Below are 18,699 nucleotides of genomic sequence, written 5' to 3' on the forward strand. Positions count from 1 at the left end.
GGCCACAGACCAAATCAGCAAAAATATTCAGCTTTTCAAATAGTCAAATAGAATAATCCAGTGTCGGCGAGCCACAAATTTATAATGAACAACAAAATGGGGCTTTAAAGGGGGAAATATTACACTTGTATGATCGATTAGCTGTATTTTATTTAGAATCAAACTCCTCAGTAACTTTTTTTTTTTGTGAGTTTTCATGAACAAATATGAAATAAAATTACTCTTGACTGAAATCTACATTTTCATTTTTGCTGGCTTTAACACAAAACAATAATGATGTATTATAATCTCATATTGTAAGCTTGTGAGATTAATTCCACTCACTAAACCAGAGCTGAATCAAAAGGTCTTCTTGTGTGACAAATGTGATGTTTCACTGCGGGAAAAAATGGATAGTTAATGGAAAAAGAAACCTGTTATAATTGAATGAACTCAAATTGTTCATTAAATGTTTAGCTCATAGAAATTGTGTAAAAAAGAGCTTACTATTAAGAGATAATTCTCATTAAGCAAAATTCAAGTCAACTTGTGTCTCAGCCCTCAATAACAGTGCTAATTTGTCATGTGGCCCTTCAGGAAAATTAGTTTCTCGCCCCACAACTAAACCTTTAATCCCTCCAACTGTTAAGATGTGCGAATTGAGAGTCGTGTGTTACTAATAATATCACATCCTGGTTTCATAACCTGCTGCATCTATTCTTTATCGCTTCATCCATTTCAGGGTGGCTTGTTAAGAGTTACCGAAATGCTTTGGACGAGGAGAGAAGAAAGGGAGAACATTCAAACTCCACACGTCGGCCCTCAAACTCCTGTAAGCGAATGATAACCGGAGTGCAGCCTCGTCTCCCTGCTGCTGTTCAACTTCAAAATTATAGACGTGTCAGACATGTTTGTTTTTTAACTATATTAAGTATTTCCAGCACTTATTGCTCAAAGACAAAGGAAGCGCACCATCTGATAAAGACCAGACCTCTGGAAAAAAAGCAATTCATGGGACTGCACAGTGTTTTTTTTGTGTGTGTTTTTTTATCTCTTCTATTGGCAGCTAACAGACAAACAACATCAATGACCGACAGTGTGACCTCCCACACGACACTTTGGCCTGCAAACGCAGGAAAATCAGAGCTGGAACAAATGACATTAACAATGGCTTCATTCCACTTGGATGTACCATTTCGGAGGCTCGGGGGTGAATCTGCATGTCGGCCTGCTGGCGTCTTTCACAGGAGCAGTCAAAGGCAATTTAGCTATTGTTTTTATGAGTTGTTCCTGTTCTTTTTTATTACTTGGACACGTGTAAACTCCTGCAGCTTGTTTTCCACCAGCGGGGGGGGGGGGGGGGGGGGGGATGTCCATAAATACTCTGAGGGAACGTCCATTAGCCTGCATGTTATCTTTGAGGGAGTTAAATTAATGACATAAATCATGATGTAAATATTCAGGTTCAGTTTATAGCCCATACTAACGGCGTGATGCATTATTTTTATTATGCGGCACATATGCTATATCCTTCGATCAGGTCTCTGTTTAGATAAGCACAACTCTGTGTGTGTGTGTGTGTGTGTGTGTGTGTGTGTGTGTGTGTGTGTGTGTGTGTGTGTGTGTGTGTGTGTGTGTGTGTGTGTGTGTGTGTGTGTGTGTGTGTGTGTGTGAGATAGAGTACAGAAGTGGCAGTTGGGGAGGGAGAGAAATATCAAATATAGATCATAATAGCAGCTCGTTTACAGATTGTATAGACGTCATAACTGCTGTATGATCGGCAACAATAACAACAAGACAAAATGACCTTGACAGAGCTGTAGGTTAGTCGAGTTATATTTTCAGTTGAAAAATGCTGAGAGGCTTCGTTTACGCAACAATGATTCCAAGTGAAAATGAAAAGGGAGCTGTCGATACGAATGTTGTGCTCTGCTCACCTCTGTTAATGTTTATAGCAGTGCTGTCAAATTAATACAAATTTTAATCAGATTAATCAGAGGGTTGCTGTGTATTGATTTCGATTAATCACCATTGAACGTCATTCTTTATAAATTGATATGATCATGTTTCATTTTGCAGAAGAAAACAGACTCAAGAGAGAACAGTTCATGTTAACACGGAAACGTTATTCTTTTTTCAAGACAAACATTTATCCACTTGAATGTGTGCCTATTATTTCTTCTTCAGCCAGATACTACAACAAACTAACTTGTTGACATTGTCCGAGAGGAGTGCTGACCGCTTATTATTCCTTCACGGAAGAAAGTTGAAGCAAAGAGTATTTGTATGTATGTATGTATGTATGTATGTATGTATGTATGTATGTATGTATGTAACCAACTTTCACAAAAACTATTGACCCGAATTGCATGAAGTTTTCAGGGATCATTTGTCAGGACAAAGGTCAAAGGGTCATGAACTCGGACTCTCCCATCAACAGCAGCAAACACTTCAAATATTAATTTATTGGAGGCAATAAAATGATGAGAAACAGCAGCTCCCGGAGAGGTAAGGTATTTCCTCCGTTGTGGACACACCGGAGCTTCGCGCTGAGCCGTCAGTCGGGGCTGCAGCAAGGAAGCCGCCGTTAGCCGCCTGCTAGCATACCGCTAACTCCGGTCCGGAGCTCGCAGCTAATATCACAGTTCAGCAAGTAAACCAGAAACGCTGGTGTGAGCACATTGACTCGGGTAGTGGTTTGCCTGTGTGCCCCCGCTCAGCGTCTCGCAACCGTGATGTTGCTACCTGACTACCTGGCTAAAAGACTAGCGGTGCAAACAAATGTGGCGCTGGCGAAGGGTTGCGTTCCACCGAGTGCCGGTTCTACTTCATTTACAATGTTGCTGCAGCTGAGAGCAGCCAGCGGACTCCAGACTGTTTGCTTCACTTTAATGTGGAATTTTAAGCTGGAAGTGCTTTGATGAAACCAAAGCTCCTTCCTGAAGAGTGTTCATAAAACTTTATGTCATCCACTGATCCGTCGTGGGTTTTTTTATACTGAAAATTCCCATCAAGAAGGCCGGTGTGCTGTTTAGCTTCTTCAATATCCAGTTGGTTCTGTCACAACTTCCCATTTGCGCCATCACACAGGCATCCGCTTTGGAAAGTCTACTTGAACAAGCTGCTCGAAATGTGTTGCCAGAGACGTTTTGAGCCATTCTGTGCCGCAGAATTAAACTTTTATTCAGATTGATGATCATGATTATAGATTCATCCGCGTTAACGTGTTCATTTTGACAGCCCTAGTTTATAGCATATTGTTGCCTGCATGCAGATGTGGATTCCAACTGCGTCAACTCGTGACCCAACATGCTAAGTACGTCATTTTTGCATTGTTTTCTAACTACATCGTTTTCAGTGTTGCCGTGTAAACGGACATTGTTTTCAAAACATTCCCGATTTGCACGTTTTCAACGAAATGCAAAAAACAATGCGTCCTCACTTGAAACGTTGCGTAAACGGGTTTCCGTCTCGTGCTCATTATTCTCACAACTTTTTTTTTTTTCTCGTTTTTTTTCGGAAATCTTTTCTCTCTCCTCCCCCTCGTCCTTCATAAGCATAACTGACAACTTTAAAAAAAAAAAAAAAGAGAGAGAGAGAGAGAGAGAGCCCGTGTGTGGTGGTTTATTACACAGCCACGACTCCACACTGGGCTCCTCTTGATGAGACTGAGATGCAGCCAATTAGTGAGAGCCACTCAGCCCAGCGTCTGTCTGGAGCCACAACAATAACAACAACAACAACAACAACAACAACAACAACAACAACAACAACAACAACAACAACAGCATACAGCTGTGTCAGATAACCTCCACAATTTCACAATATACTGCAGTCTGTTCCACATATCAGTCACACTTTTACCGACTTTCTTTTTTACATAGTTCTTGAGAAAATTGTTTCCGTTGCAGTAACTCCTACCAGACAGGGATCGTTATCATACCCTGAGTTTATGTGCTGTTTGACTGCACGTATCACTCACTGTCATTTCCGACACATATAATAGTCTCATAGCAGCTAATAAATTGTGTTTCAGAGAACCTCGGGGACCAATGAAGACTCACAAGAAATCTCTGGCAATGTGTGGAAAAGAGAACATTTAAAAAATCCGATAATGGAGTTGGTAAATCTTTCCCCACGTAAAATATAACAGGAAATAAGGAAGGAAGGTAGAAAGATGGAGAGCAAAGGACGAAGACTAAATCTGTCATGTTTTAGAAATGAGTCAAATGACACAAAACAGCAGAAACAAAAAAAGCCAAGTCTGCATGGTTTTGCAATACAATATTTCACCACCAGATGGTGTATTGAGTCACTCAAACAATCTGCATGAGCATCCCGACCATAGTAAATACCTCTCACGCACATCTGCAAGTAAATAGACAATAAGAACAATGTTTTCTCCAGAGTGTCATAACTCAAAGTCCATATTCTCCTGGGAATTTGTAGTTTTATAGTTGACAGTCACTGTAATATCAATCCAATGTCATCATCTGTCCATCTATGTACTCGCCATTGTTAATAGCATATTGTTCTCTGCGTGCATGCGTGTCGTTTCATTACAGAAACAGCACCCACTAGTGGCCCAACAGGGAAAGTAGATCTTCATTTTCAAAAATGTGCTGTGTAAACGTGGAGTTTTTGTGAAACAAAAACACAAAAACTGAGTTTGTATTTGTAGTGTTGTTGTGTAAACAAGGTTTCAAATAACTTGGGGGGGAAAAAAAGGAGTTGACACTGTTAAAAGCATTTTATTAAAATGGTCACCATTCTGAATTGCAGGTATGCTACTTCATAAATAAACTACATGTAGATACAATTTGTGTATATTTACCACAACTAAGTGTACGTCTATCTAAGATATGATAATGTCATTTTAAAGGTTAAACATGTTTTGTGTCTCCAGAAAAAAAATGTGGCTCTTTTGGTCTTAAAGGTTGCAAATATCTGATCTAAGGCTTTATAAAGTGTTTAAACACAACCTCTGGTTCCTCCTACTGCAAAGAGGAACCTGCAACCCAGGTTGAGAACCACAAACCTAATAAAACGTCACAGTCTGTCCATCTTCATGCCACTTTATCCAAGTCAGGGAGCCGATTTTAAGTTCACCAAGGGAGAAAGCTGGGCAGCCCCTGACGTTTCAGTCCACTACAGGACAAACACAAAAAGGCACACAGTCACATACACTCAGATTGTGGGATTAAATCAGAGCAATCTGAGAAAAACCACCTACGCTTAAGAAGAACATGCGAACGCCACACCCAGAATCGACGGGCCCGCTGCAGCACAGATTGTATGGTAATAATAATAATGATGTCATGATAATCCCGATAAATTGTAATTTAATCATTTATATAATGAATCAATTGTAAATTGTGATTTATTTGTACCAGATACATTGTGAACATTTCAAAGAAAACATTGCTTTATGTTGTTTTATGCTGCTCATTGTGACTTGAATTACCCCTCAGCGACAAACAAAGTGGTTGAAGTGAAGATGCAGCTTCTCCCCAGAATCCAGACTTGTGTCGTCAATCAGGTGGAGTCTTCAAACGCATGTTGTTATTTGCATTTTACACGATGTCAAAGAGCTGAGGTGGTACTTGAGCTAAAGCAGAAAGGCTTAATCCCGAGAGGATCATCACTGGTCCTCTGTCTGCTGCTGCATTTGCATCAGCGTGTCACCTTACATGACCCCCCCCCCCCCCCCCCCCCCCATTCATGTCACCCCACACTCCAATGGCCGCCTGCCCGGCCTGAGTCACCCCTAGCAGTCATAATGCATTGGCCTGGACACCAGTCATGGCGGAGCAGCGGAGAGAGGAGACGGAGGGGGCGCAGCACACCGTCTGCGGCGCATTAACAGCAGACGTTTGATGAGGGGGGCCAGCGAGAGGCGGCGTGGGGATGGGTGGGATTAAATATTCATGTGGGATAATGACGAGCTGGGCAGCGGCGAGGGCGACGTGTAATCGTATCTACAGCAGCTGAAGTCGTGTGTGCGTGTGCGTGTGCGTGTGCGTGTGCGTGCATGTGTGTGCGTGTGCGTGCAGACACAAGCCCGGCCGAGTGGAAGTGCCAGTTTCTATCAGCACTCGGGGTGTGTCATGTCACCCTTCTGTGAAACCTCATGCCTACTTACTGCAGGCCAGATCCCCGCTAATGCAACCACACAGAGCAAGGGTCCACAGCAGGCACGAAGAGTCACATTATTTATACAGATTATGACTTCTCAGAGAAATAATATTATCAAAGTTTCATTTGAAGCAGTACAATCTCCTTAATGATTTAGAGATCAAGTAACCTCTGATTTCAATAGGACGGAGGCCATATGAACACGCGTCACCTCGGCGCACTCTGGCATTTAGTAACGTAACTGCAGCTCCAATCTATCAATAATTCAATCTCTGTCTGTTCTTTGGGAACGTTTGCCAAGTCTTCAGGGAGTTGAGACTTGTCACATGTTGTAGAGCCTCTTATGTATTTAATAAAGAGCAGACGGGGTAAGAATGACAGGAAACTATAAGAGAGGAAAGGAGAGACGAAAGATGACAAAGGTCTGTGTCAATGACTTCATAACAAAGCCACGAAAAAAATTGTATATCTTTGATTTCATGTCCACTTATATTTAGGAAAGTTTCAAATAACAACTGAGAAACTGTCTTGTATTATTCTGTAACATTTCTACTCTTCATCCATCCATCTCTCGACACCCACTCTAATTTCTTTGCAGCACGAAAAGCATGAATAAGTGATTTTTTTTTCCGCTCCCAACTGGTTCATTTGGCTTCTCTCCAAATCCATTAAACACGCAGCAATGATAGAAAACAAAACAAAAATAAATAATACAAATCATATTAGCTCCATCTAAATCCAATGTCTATCATGTGGATTAACGTTTTACCAAAGTAATATGTAAACATATAGAATGTGTCACACACTCGCCAGCAATATAGACTACACTGATAGGTGGTGACAGTATCTATAGAATACCTTAGCAGGCAAAGAGAGAATGTGCAAACTCCACACAAACATGCCCTGGAGGTCCAGACTGTCAGGCGAAGGCGCACCAATACAATACTTTTCAATTTCACTTATAAAACACCAAAAGCAACGCAGCCCTCTCAAGGCACTTTTACACAGAAAAAAACCCCAAAACAAGTATTTCATAGAGGAAGTAGAGGATACGGTGGAACGGGAAAGACCAGAGTCAAAGAGGAAGACTTTCTGATGTTTTGGATGATAGAAAGAGAGAAGAGAAAAGGAGAGAGAGAGTAAAGGAGGGAGACAGAATGTTAGTGACCTGTAATAGTGAAGCATCACAGTATGATGAGCGAGAAAGGAAAGACGCTCAGCAGTCTGAACCTACAGCAGCTTCACTAGAAAATGCTCCAGGGTGACTGAACCAGCTCTAACTGCAAGCTGCATTTAATTAAAACGTCTCAATTCTACTCTTAAAAGTAAATCACTCTTCTTTACTTGCTCCTTTCTGACTCGGGTCCCTCCATTAATCCTCTGCCACTGCCTCTCCTCGGCATGTTGGTGACTGTCCTTCGCTCCATCACTCCGCCCGGCGTCGCTCCGCTGCCTGGAGTTCAGGTCCACTAGCCATTCAAACAAGGTCTCCGTATCGCTGTCGCCCCATTGGCTTTAAGAGAGTTTTGTTGGCGGGTGCGGTGATAAAAGCACAGACATCATGGTAATAAAAGGCCTGACAGGCTCTGGGAAGGACTGACTCTTTTCTTCCCTCCTCTCTATCCATCTAATTTTTACTCCATAGCTCCCCCCCATCCCCCCCCATCCCTCTCCACAGCTCTCGGTTCCGATACATTGGTGCTGTAGTCCATACTGTCGCGTGCACGGTCTTTGGAGCCTGACAAAAATGGGAGGAGGAGTAAGACAGATGGAGCAGAGCCGACCGGAGAGGGACGTCTGCTGGGTGTATACGGGGAGGGAAGCTGATCGGTTGTAGAAGTCCTTGAGCAAAGTCGTCTTATGGAGGATGACAAAAGAGGCAGTGGGCCCGGCTGCGGTGTCGGAAGTCTCCACCAAAAGGCTTCCGTACACCGAGACCTTTATTCCAGCAGGATGAGCTCTGAATGGTAAATACGTAAGATCAACTCTCGGCTCTGCCGTATCGATTAATGCCCAATTCAGAGCCGCTTGCCCTTTCAGGACAGGTACGGACCTGACTTCATTCAAACACAGCAAATTAACATCTTTCTCTCCATTCAAAGGTTTGCGCATAATCTGTGGGGAGAGATATTCATTGTATATTCAGCTCTGTGCCATATCTTTGTGCGGATTCACAAAATGTCCTGTGAAATATGGGCTCCGCCGCGGTTATCTGTGTCCTACAGAGGCAGCAAATATAAAAGCACTATTCTAACGAGGTTTTTTTATTAATTATCTTCAAGACACAGCTATGGCCCCGCATTAAACAAAACAAACAAAACAGCGTTTCTCTGCTCAAAAGCAGTTATTCACACATGTCGGACCGGTCCCATCAACACAGAACCGGTTGAGGCCGCGGACATGTCGTGTTTCAGTGTGATGGATGATAATGAATCAAGGAGGAAAACCTGAAATGAAGTGTCATCCGGTGGTGCCACGAGACATGACACGCATGCTTCGATGAATCAGATATACTGATTAATTATATCAATTAGGTACATGAATCGTCAGTGATAACATAGGAGAGCTTATGGTTTACACAATTAGAGGAGCCGTGACGACGTTGGCGTGCAGCAGCGAGGCTGTCAGACACAAAGATAATAAAAAAAAAAATAGTGGATAGATAGATATGTGTGCGCGAGGAGAGAGACAAAGTGAAATCCTCACATCCTCACTGACCTCCATTGTTGGTTAGCCTCAGGATGAAGAGACGACACAGTAGGAATGGCTAAGCTGGTGTAGGCGGTCTTCGGTGCAAAGGGGAGGGATGGATGAAACACCGTCGGAATTTGGAATGTGTTTGTGTACAAGTTTCCCCAACCATAATCATTAAAACGTTCATTTTGGGTTTTTTGTTACAAACAAAGCAGGGTGTGATTGCCAGTATCCACAGGCCATGGTATTATTTTTTTATAAAGTGCTTTGCTGTGAGGGAGTTTCAGGGAGATCTGTAAAAACATAGAAGGAGGAAACTGTCACTGTGGATTGTTTGGGATTGAAGGTAAAGAAAACCTTGGGGATGGTGGCGGCGTGATTAGCATGAAAACACAAATAATCCGAATCCTCCACATCAGGGGTGTCAAACATAAAGCTCGTGGGCCAGAACCGCTGCTCCAATCTGACTAATCCACCAAGACCTGAGCTGAGATAACGGTGACACTCCCATGAAAGATATCCTCAACGTCATGCTGCCAGGGTGAAAAACACCCAGAATGCAACAGAGAGAGGAGAAGTATTGTTGACATTTCACTTTTATTTTGCACCAGAATGTTATTATTTATGTTCGGATTGTAGTGAATTACATTACTGATTTTTTGGTTTAGTGAAAATATCTGAAATTGAAATTGAAACACTAGTTTACCGGCACTAGTTTACCGGCACTAGTTTACCGGTCCAGACCACTTAAGGTGAAATTTGGCTGTATGTGGCCCGTGAATGAAAATGTATTTGCCATCACTGATCTACATATTTATAATAAGGCAGTCGAACATAGAAAATGTTAAAACTGAAAACAGTATTTTATAGTATTTGCCAGAAGTGAAGGTACCTCCTTTTGGGCTGCACGGTTGGATCTGCATGTTCTCCCATGTCCACGTTGGCTTTCTCCAGTTCCCACCAACAGTTTAAGATAAGATAAGATAAGATAAGATATCCTTTATTTATCTCACATGTGGAGAAATTTGCAGTGGTACAACAGGATAGTAAGAAGAAAGAAGCACACATAACAGAAACTAAAAAAGCGGTTAAAAATACAATATAATAAAATAGAAATAGATAGATATTAAATATTATGCACACGGTGCCTATAAGTGTGGACATGTACAGAATATGGGGGTGGAAGTATTGCACATAGTAAATACGTTTTTATAAATTATTCTTGTTATTGCACCACTTATTGCACAAAAACATGCATTGAAGAGTTTTCCCCAGGGAATAACAACATATTTCTATTCTATTCTATTCTGTTCTATCTATATATCTATCTCTCTCTTGTGAGAGACGATGGATGTAAACACAGACTCCCTAGTTGTTAGCAGCCACTCAGTCATCAAGTAACACATTCATGAAATGTTTTCTCCTGAATTAGACAGAATTTCTTCGAGCGTGTGATGAACAAACTAGTGTCATTGGATGTTTTTCTAAAACAGATTGACTGACAAGAGAAATCCTCACACAGTCTTCATTAAAGATTGATGTTCCTCTCGTGGGTGCCTCAAACCGAAGCTCCTGGCGGGGCGTCAGCGTCGCGGTGAGGTTGCCAGGCAACCGCTGGTTCTTCCAGGGAGCCCCGACATCCAGCCAAGAAACAGCCACAGCATTTAAGGCAAGACAAAGCCAATGGCCTGTTAATTAGTGTCATTTTGAGATGCTGAGCAAACAAAAGGAATTTAGTTGAACTACACTGACTGCTACAGGTGGCATCTTCAATCTGCAAGAACTTATTTCTGGCCACTTGAGTCCGTCAAAATAACTGGCAGTCAGTCAATAAAACGTGAATAATAATCAAGAATCGAATCATCAATCTGTCATAGGAAGAAAAGCAAGATGAAACCAGATAAAATCTAAACAAGATAAGACACATAAGATTAAAAACGAGGCAGTATAAAAACAGTAATGAAAGCAATAAATAACTACGTTTTCTTAAATGTTTCGCCACTCTTGACAAGCGTGCCAAATTTGGTGAGATTTTGAGCATGTTTTGGGCTCAATGACACGGTGGAAAAAAAAGAAAAATAATAAGAAGAAACACTACAAATACAATAGTGTCCTCGCCTTCAAGGGCTCGGTCCGTAATAAATAAAGTAATTTAATTTAAAAAAGTCTCTTAAAGTGGGCGTGGTCCGTGTTTAGGATCATCTTATGAGTGAAATATATCTTAGAAATTTTGTATTTATCCATAAAAACGTACATTTATCACTTGGAAGAATACGTTGACAGTCATGTGCACATTGAATAACCATTGGAATCACCGCGAAGAGCTCCACGTTATGGTCCCGCCAAGCCAGACAGAGACAGAGTGGGGAGAAATCTGCATCAATAGAGAATAGTGCAACATGCAATCGCTTCACAGTCGTTTCACAGTCCATGTTTGAGTTGTTAGGATGTGCAGAATGTGTGTGAATCAGTGAATGTGTGACTTCGGGGTGGTCATGGCTCCGGCAAAGAAACTGTTTGTTGTCTGTTTGTTGTTGTTGTTTTGCTGCACCTGTAGCGCCTGCCGGCGAGCAACAGGTCATGCAGGTGGAGACCAGGGTGTGAGCTGTCCTTGGTGATGTTCGAGAGATGAACATGTCACCGTTAAAACCATCATTCTGGATGCAGAATCAGTTTCAAACAACTGTTGAGGAAAAAGACCTGAAATAAAAGCAACACTGACAACGTGGGTGGTCACAAGCAAAAGAAGCAGGCAAATAAAGCTTGAGAAATGGCTAAAAAGCGAGTGTTTTTTTTTTTTACAACCCTCTAAAGGCATCTTAAGAGCATCCACTTTGACAAGCAAGTAGTCAAATCGCTTGTGGATTATTTTGAATTATTCATTTTACATGGCTCATGGAGGCCTACAAAGTGTCGTCTCACACTCCAGTGCAAGAAATTGTTCATTCTTTTATTCATGGAAAACCTAAGGTTTCCAAAAAAACTGCCACAATCAGAAAAGTACTTACTTCCGAGCTGTAGCAGTTATATTTATGCCGCCGGTTTGCTGAAACCACGCACAACAGCAGGTGATTTCACTGATTGCTTCTGCCCTTCCCCCGCCGAACGAGTGTTAATCAGTGGCATCAAACACAGACTTTTAAAGTTACTATTTTCAGCTTTTCTTTTTTTTTTTTCTCTGTTATTTTGACGAACCCATCCATTTTTCCGCCGCTCTCATATGTGCCTCCGTCCCCCATGTGCTGCCATCTTCACATCCCTGCTCGTTGCTGACCCCCCCCCCCCCCCCCCCCGCTGGCTCGTGGTCTCCCGCTGAGGTGCAGCCCTTGTCTTCCTGTGTGAATAATACATGGCCGCTGAGGGCTTCAAATGTGCTGAGAGAATAAGATCCCAGCTCTCCGGTTCTGGACCTTTTTTTTTTTTTTATCATTTTGTCTGTTCGCTCCCAGGGACCGGCACGCTCGCGGCATCGGGCCGACCGCTGACAGGAATACTGAGCGACCCCTCGTAACACACACAGTCACGCTGATATTGGCAGGTCACACAAAGTATGAAGACGAGCGTGCGGGGAAGCCATTTGCGGCGACACCGCCCGTGCTTGAGGGCGACGCCAGAAAGCAAATAAATTGTAGCGTGATACAGTTTTATCTTCCTCTGGATAATGGGCCATCATCACTTGTAGTCTTGTCGGGGTAATTTATTGTGCAAATCCTGAAACATTCTCTGCATTGGAAACATCTGCTCACAATAAAACAGCCCATTATGGAACATCGGCTTCTGGGTCCTTTAATGAAGTGACAATTACAAATTCACACCTAGACTCTCTTCCCCTGCAGCTCTTTTGAAAACACCAGCATCATAACAGGGACAAATGTGTGCAAGTCTTCCTCTAATTGATAACCTCATTACCTATGTCTACCGAGCTATTACCAGCTCCCCGCTGTGTAGCGCCGGGGTCACTGGGTCACCGCTGGGACTCGCATGCGAGAGCAGCCAGCATTAAATTGGCACAAGCTGGCCGGGCCGCCGTGTGCTTCAGTGGCTCTGTGTTGTCAAATGGCACGCACACACACACACACACACACACACACACACACACACACACACACACCTCAGCGGGACATCGCCTGCCACCAGCTGCTCTTTGATGATACAAGCAGAGAAAGGGACACAGGAACGCCGGCTGGAGGGATCTGGCGACGGAGGTGTCAGGTGTCTGAGACTGTTATCACCAAAGCCGACAACGTCTCTGTACTTTCGCTTTGTGAGACGTGTGGATGCGCTTCAGGAGGAGTGTTTGAAGAAAAACACTCAATAATTCATACAACTTCGTGTTTCGCGTGTCTTTCGGGCGTCCAGTGAAGTTGGATAACGGCGTCCGACCGCGCGCTTTTGTGTGTGTGTTTGGCTTCGCAGTCTTGTTGGTGTTTAGTGAGGTTTGAATTGGCTTGTATGAAGACTTAAAGGGTCCTGTGTGAAGCTGCCAGTAAAACCAACGCGTTCACCAGCCACGGTCTGAATCTTCAACTTCTTCAGGGACATTTGCACAATTGAATGGAATCCAGTGGAGTACGGCTCTTCCATCAACCTACAACTGTACTTTACTCATGTTCACAGATTTTATATGAGATAAATGATTATTTTTGAGGGGAGGTGTGTCCTACTTATGATATACATGTTCTCCCTGTGCGCCTGTTGATTTTATCTGGGATCTAAAATGTTATATACCGTATGTGATGTACTTCCAGATAGAAACAATTCTTTGCCAAGCTGCAAGTGCCACGTGGTGATTAGGATGAGATGACAGGATTGGGGAAATTGTAAACATTTCAAAGAAACATAAAGCCAATTTTAATGAAACTTCCTGATGCAAAATACAGTGAAATGTCCCAAAAACTTCTCAAAGCTTTGCTGCCATGGTGAGTTTATGAAAACATGAATAATGCAACCGCTATAGGAAATGTTTTTTTGGGGACATTTCACTGTATTTTGCACCAGGGATTTTCATTGAAATTGGCTTCATGTTGAGATTTAGTCTTTTTCTGTAGTAATAGTTCGGTTTTGATAAAATATAGAAATATTCATCACGTATACTCTGCACCTCAACAAAGAAAAACTTTGACTTTAAAGTTTGAGCTGAAAGGTTATTAAAAATGAAATTGGGCTGAATGTGGCTACTGAACCAAAAAAGAAAACCTCCTGGTTTAACTTGTCAATGAGGGCAGACCACATGGTGCTGTACTGGTTCACCTCTGGTTTGAGTTACACCTTCTCCCTGTGCAGGCCTGTGTTGTCATGGGACACTCCGGGTATGGCCCACAGTCCATACACACGTGTCTGAGGTTATATGGTGACTGTCAGTTGCTCATATTGCACAGCCTGACACAATGTCTTAATTCTAAAGAACTTTTACTAACAGAATATAAGCCACATTCACATACTCAGAACAGAACTTCAACACTAAATTAACTCCAAACACCAAAGTCCATTTTGTCCATCCTCCTGCCTATATGTTTGACAAATTTCAAGAGTATTCCTTTTATTACGGCATATTTTGTTTTGCCCCATAATTCAAACCTATATGCACTTATTCACAGTATTTTACGATTACCTTTCAAGAGAAATAAGTCGGTACAGCCACAAAGCCCTTTCTCTTTCTCAGTCTCTCAGAAAGCGAGCAGAACATCTGCATGCAGCTCTCCCCTCCCACGTTTGCTGACAGCTGTCCAATCGAGCTTCATTATCACATGTTCTGACAGTTTATTGGTTCTCCTCAAAGACCTCAAATGACCAAAGCTCGTGGGGATTCATCAAAGTCAGAGCCGTCATTAGTGAGGAGCTGTTAAATCTTTTTTCAATCCAACACAAAAACTTTTACTCATTTTGGGATTTTAGCGTTGGTTTAAACACTCCAGCTGATGGACAGTTTGACATTGTGGATTGAATTAAAAAGAAAGAAAGAAAAAGTTAGAAATGAACATAGAACATAACTTTAGTGTTTTGTGAATTTTTATTATTATTTTTTTCTGACTCATGTAACCCTCAATGAACTCTGTGCCAAGCCATTATCTATCTAAACGTCCGTCCATCCTTTATATCTACTTCAGCGCTCGCTGGAGGCAGGGTACGCTCTGGACCCGCCACCATGCCATCACAGGGAGAACAGAACCACACAAACGCACCGATGGTGCAAATTAAAGTGAGTGATTGAACGTAATCATGCAGAGGTAGAACATGCAAACTGCACATTAAAATCCCTCCACTGGTCTTGTGAAAAGTGCAAATGAACTATTTACTACAGCTGTGGTGTAGCGTGTGTAGTAGCGGCGTTTCCATCGCCTGCACAGAGACGGAGCCCCGACATTTTCAGAAAATGACGTTTTCACCAATTTCCACGTCAACGGAGTTGGAACGTTTTCAAAAAGTTACACCTTCGGAGCCGTTCTCAAAAAGTTTCGTTTTCAGTTTCTCCGACTGCTGCTGTCATTTCACTTGAAAACGTTGTTGTGTAAACCAGACGTTAAACAATTAGCGGGAGAGAATCTAGAGAGACGCGGTGTCGTGATGCCAGTCGGCCCTATGAGTGTGTAGAAGATCCTGTCTTTCTTACAGCTCCAGCCTGCTCGCATAGCATGGCCGCTTTGTGGTTAAATGGTTGCAAATAAACATGTCAATGTTTATGCACCGATGCAGATACTGGCACACGAGGCCCAAAGATGAAAACACGCTGACCTTGTTTGTTCATTTGGTTCCAAAATGTTTGTCTCCTTATCTTCACTCCAGCTCATCGCCAGGTTCTGGAAGCAGGAGCTCCTCAACCCTTTTATAGTGAAGTGAATGGAACGTACCAAGTGTGGCCAAGATTAGAGGGGGCATAAGTTCTGCAAATATCTTTAATTTGGTTTCCTGGATTTCAGTCATTTTTGGACTTTAGTCTTGTTGGTGTTTAGTGAGGTTTGAATTGGCTTGTATGAAGACTTAAAGGGTTCTGTGTGAAGCTGCCAGTAAAACCAACGTGTTCACCAGCCACGGTCTGAATCTTCAACTTCTTCAGGGACATTTGCACAATTGAATGGAATCCAGTGGAGTACGGCTCTTCCATCAACCTACAACTGTACTTTACTCGTCTTCACAGATTGCTCTCACAATTTAATGGAACGATCCTTTGATAAAGACAAATCATCCCTGAAAATTCCAAGCAGTTCATCTCAATAGTTTTCAGCGAAAAGTTGGTAACATACATACATGCAAACCAACAAATAAATAAACACACGTGGACAAAAACATGAGACCAAGCCATCAACAGAATTACTCGATTTTTATTTTGAGATGCTACAAATACACTCAGCTGCAAATCCTCCAACAACAGCTACTTATCTTACAACTAAAGTCCAACAATGACTGAAATCCAGGAAACCAAATTAAAGATATTTGCAGAATTTAATCCCTCTCTAATCTTGGCCACACTTGGTACGTTCCATTCACTTCACTATAAAAGGGTTGAGGAGCTCCTGCTTCCAGAACCTGGCGATGAGCTGGAGTGAAGATAAGGAGACAAACATTTTGGAACCAAATGAACAAACAAGGTCAGCATGTTTTCATCTTTGGGCCTCGTGTGCCAGTATCTGCATCGGTGCATAAACATTGACATGTTTATTTGCAACCATTTAACCACAAAGCGGCCATGCTATGCGAGCAGGCTGGAGCTGTAAGAAAGACAGGATCTTCTACACACTCATAGGGCCGACTGGCATCACGACACCGCGTCTCTCTAGATTCTCTCCCGCTAATTGTTTTACGTCTGGTTGACACAACAACGTTTTCAAGTGAAATGACAGCAGCAGTCGGAGAAACTGAAAACGAAACTTCTTCAGAACGGCTCCGAAGGTGTAACTTTTTGAAAACGTTCCAACTCCATTGACGTGGAAATTGGTGAAAACGTCATTTTCTGAAAATGTCGGGGCTCCGTCTCTGTGCAGGCGATGGAAACGCCGCTACTACACACGCTACACCACAGCTGTAGTAAATAGTTCATTTGCACTTTTCACAAGACCAGTGGAGGGATTTTAATGTGGGTTAAAAACTACCTTTGAGTGTATTTTTCCTGATTCATTAAGTAGAAATACATCCATCACTCTGCGCTGCTTTAGTTCGACTAATACTGATATAATTTCCTTCAGATTCAACAATGTGTAACCAGCCTCGTATGTACCGTATAAAGAAAGAAAAAAAAAAATCCCTTCTCCTTTAGTGTCGACTTCTACGTCCAGTGAAGAAGTTGCTAACAGAGCAAAACCTCGATCGTCTCTTCGACATTCAGCCGGACTTGCACTTGAAAGGCGATGGCGGCTATATACAAATAAGCCGCTGAACAGAATGCTTTGCGAGTGTTTCCTGATGGACGGCCACTGGAAGGTGGACTTGAGTGGCAGCTTGGCAGCCAGTGGTGGAGAGATCCATCATGTGGTGACAGGAAGGAGAGGGCTCTGACGTCCTGGCCTGCCCTGACAGGCCAAAGCCTGTCAGCTTAATGAGGATCCCACTGACAGGTGATGTGGTTGTTAGATTATGTGTGTGAATGTACGTGTGTGGGTGTGGATCTTCACAGAGTTTGAGCCTCGTTAGCATGACTCCCTCGGCTGAGATGTCTGCTGTTGTCTCCAGCCGCCTTGTGTTTCTCTTTGATTTGTTTATTTATTTTCCTCCATGCAGAAATCACAGACGCTGTTGTCTCCATCTATATCTCCCAGAGCTGGGATGTAACGAGGACTTTGTGTTTCTCTGCAGTTCAGCACGGTTCATAAGTTCTGTGTGTGGCCGCCGCCCCGTGCACCTCTAGATCTAGAAAGCCGTTGCAACTTCGCCAAAGTCGCTATAACTGAAGTTCTTCCAACCTATGTGAGAAGAGCAAAAAAAAAAAAAAAAAAGACAACAACAACAACAACCTGTATATAAATAATTCCTTGACCTCTCCATCTCAAAGTTCCTTTTCCCCTCCAGTCCATCTCCCTGCGTCTGAAACTCCCTCACCTCTTCCCCTCAAACCACCCACTCATCTTCCTTTCCCCATGTGAGGGTATTAGGTTCACACGGTAGAATATAGATGAATCCAGCGCGGACACCTCTATTGATTTCTCCCACACCGCAGACACGGGGGATAATGAAAGGGTTTTCCTTGCTTCCCCACAAGAAGCCTTGCATCATATTTCTTCAGGAGGTTTGGACGTGAAAGAGAAATTGAAAGAGCTGGACTGTACCCCACTGATGTGGTCGACTGTACTGGTCAGGCACGTTCACATAATCATTATATGAGGTCTTTGGCTTGTAGTGTAAACAAACAGCAGAGGAACTGATGATGAAAACTGACCCTCTTCCTGTTTTATTACTTTACGCTCTCACATGGTATCCTGTTGCTTTATATTGATGAGGATGACGTTCTTCACAACAGACAGCCTCAGTATTATAGAGCATCGGCATATTCTGTTAATACGCAGCCCAAGACATGACTTCTGAAATAAAAACTTCAGTTTGTGGCCACAAAATCCTATTTCATGGCCTGAAATTAGTACTTAGTGGTCACAAATTACTATTTCATTGCCTCAAATGACTATTTCATGGCCTCAAATGACTATTTCATGGCCACAAATTAGTATTTCACGGCCACAAAATAATTTTTCACAGACAGAAATGACTATTTCGTGGCCTGAAATAACGACTTCATGTTCACAAATTAGTACTTTATAGCCACAAATTACTATTTCTTGGCCTCAAATGACTATTTCATGGAGACATTTTCAAAAAAGTTGTGTTTTCAGTGGCTCCGACTGCTGTTGGCGTGTAAACAGACACCTAAAAGGCAACCAAAGTTTTGCATGTTAACGGTGGCCTCAG

The sequence above is a fragment of the Lipophrys pholis genome (genome assembly GCF_963383615.2).
Source record: "Lipophrys pholis genome assembly, chromosome: 5".
Lineage (NCBI taxonomy): Eukaryota > Metazoa > Chordata > Actinopteri > Blenniiformes > Blenniidae > Lipophrys > Lipophrys pholis.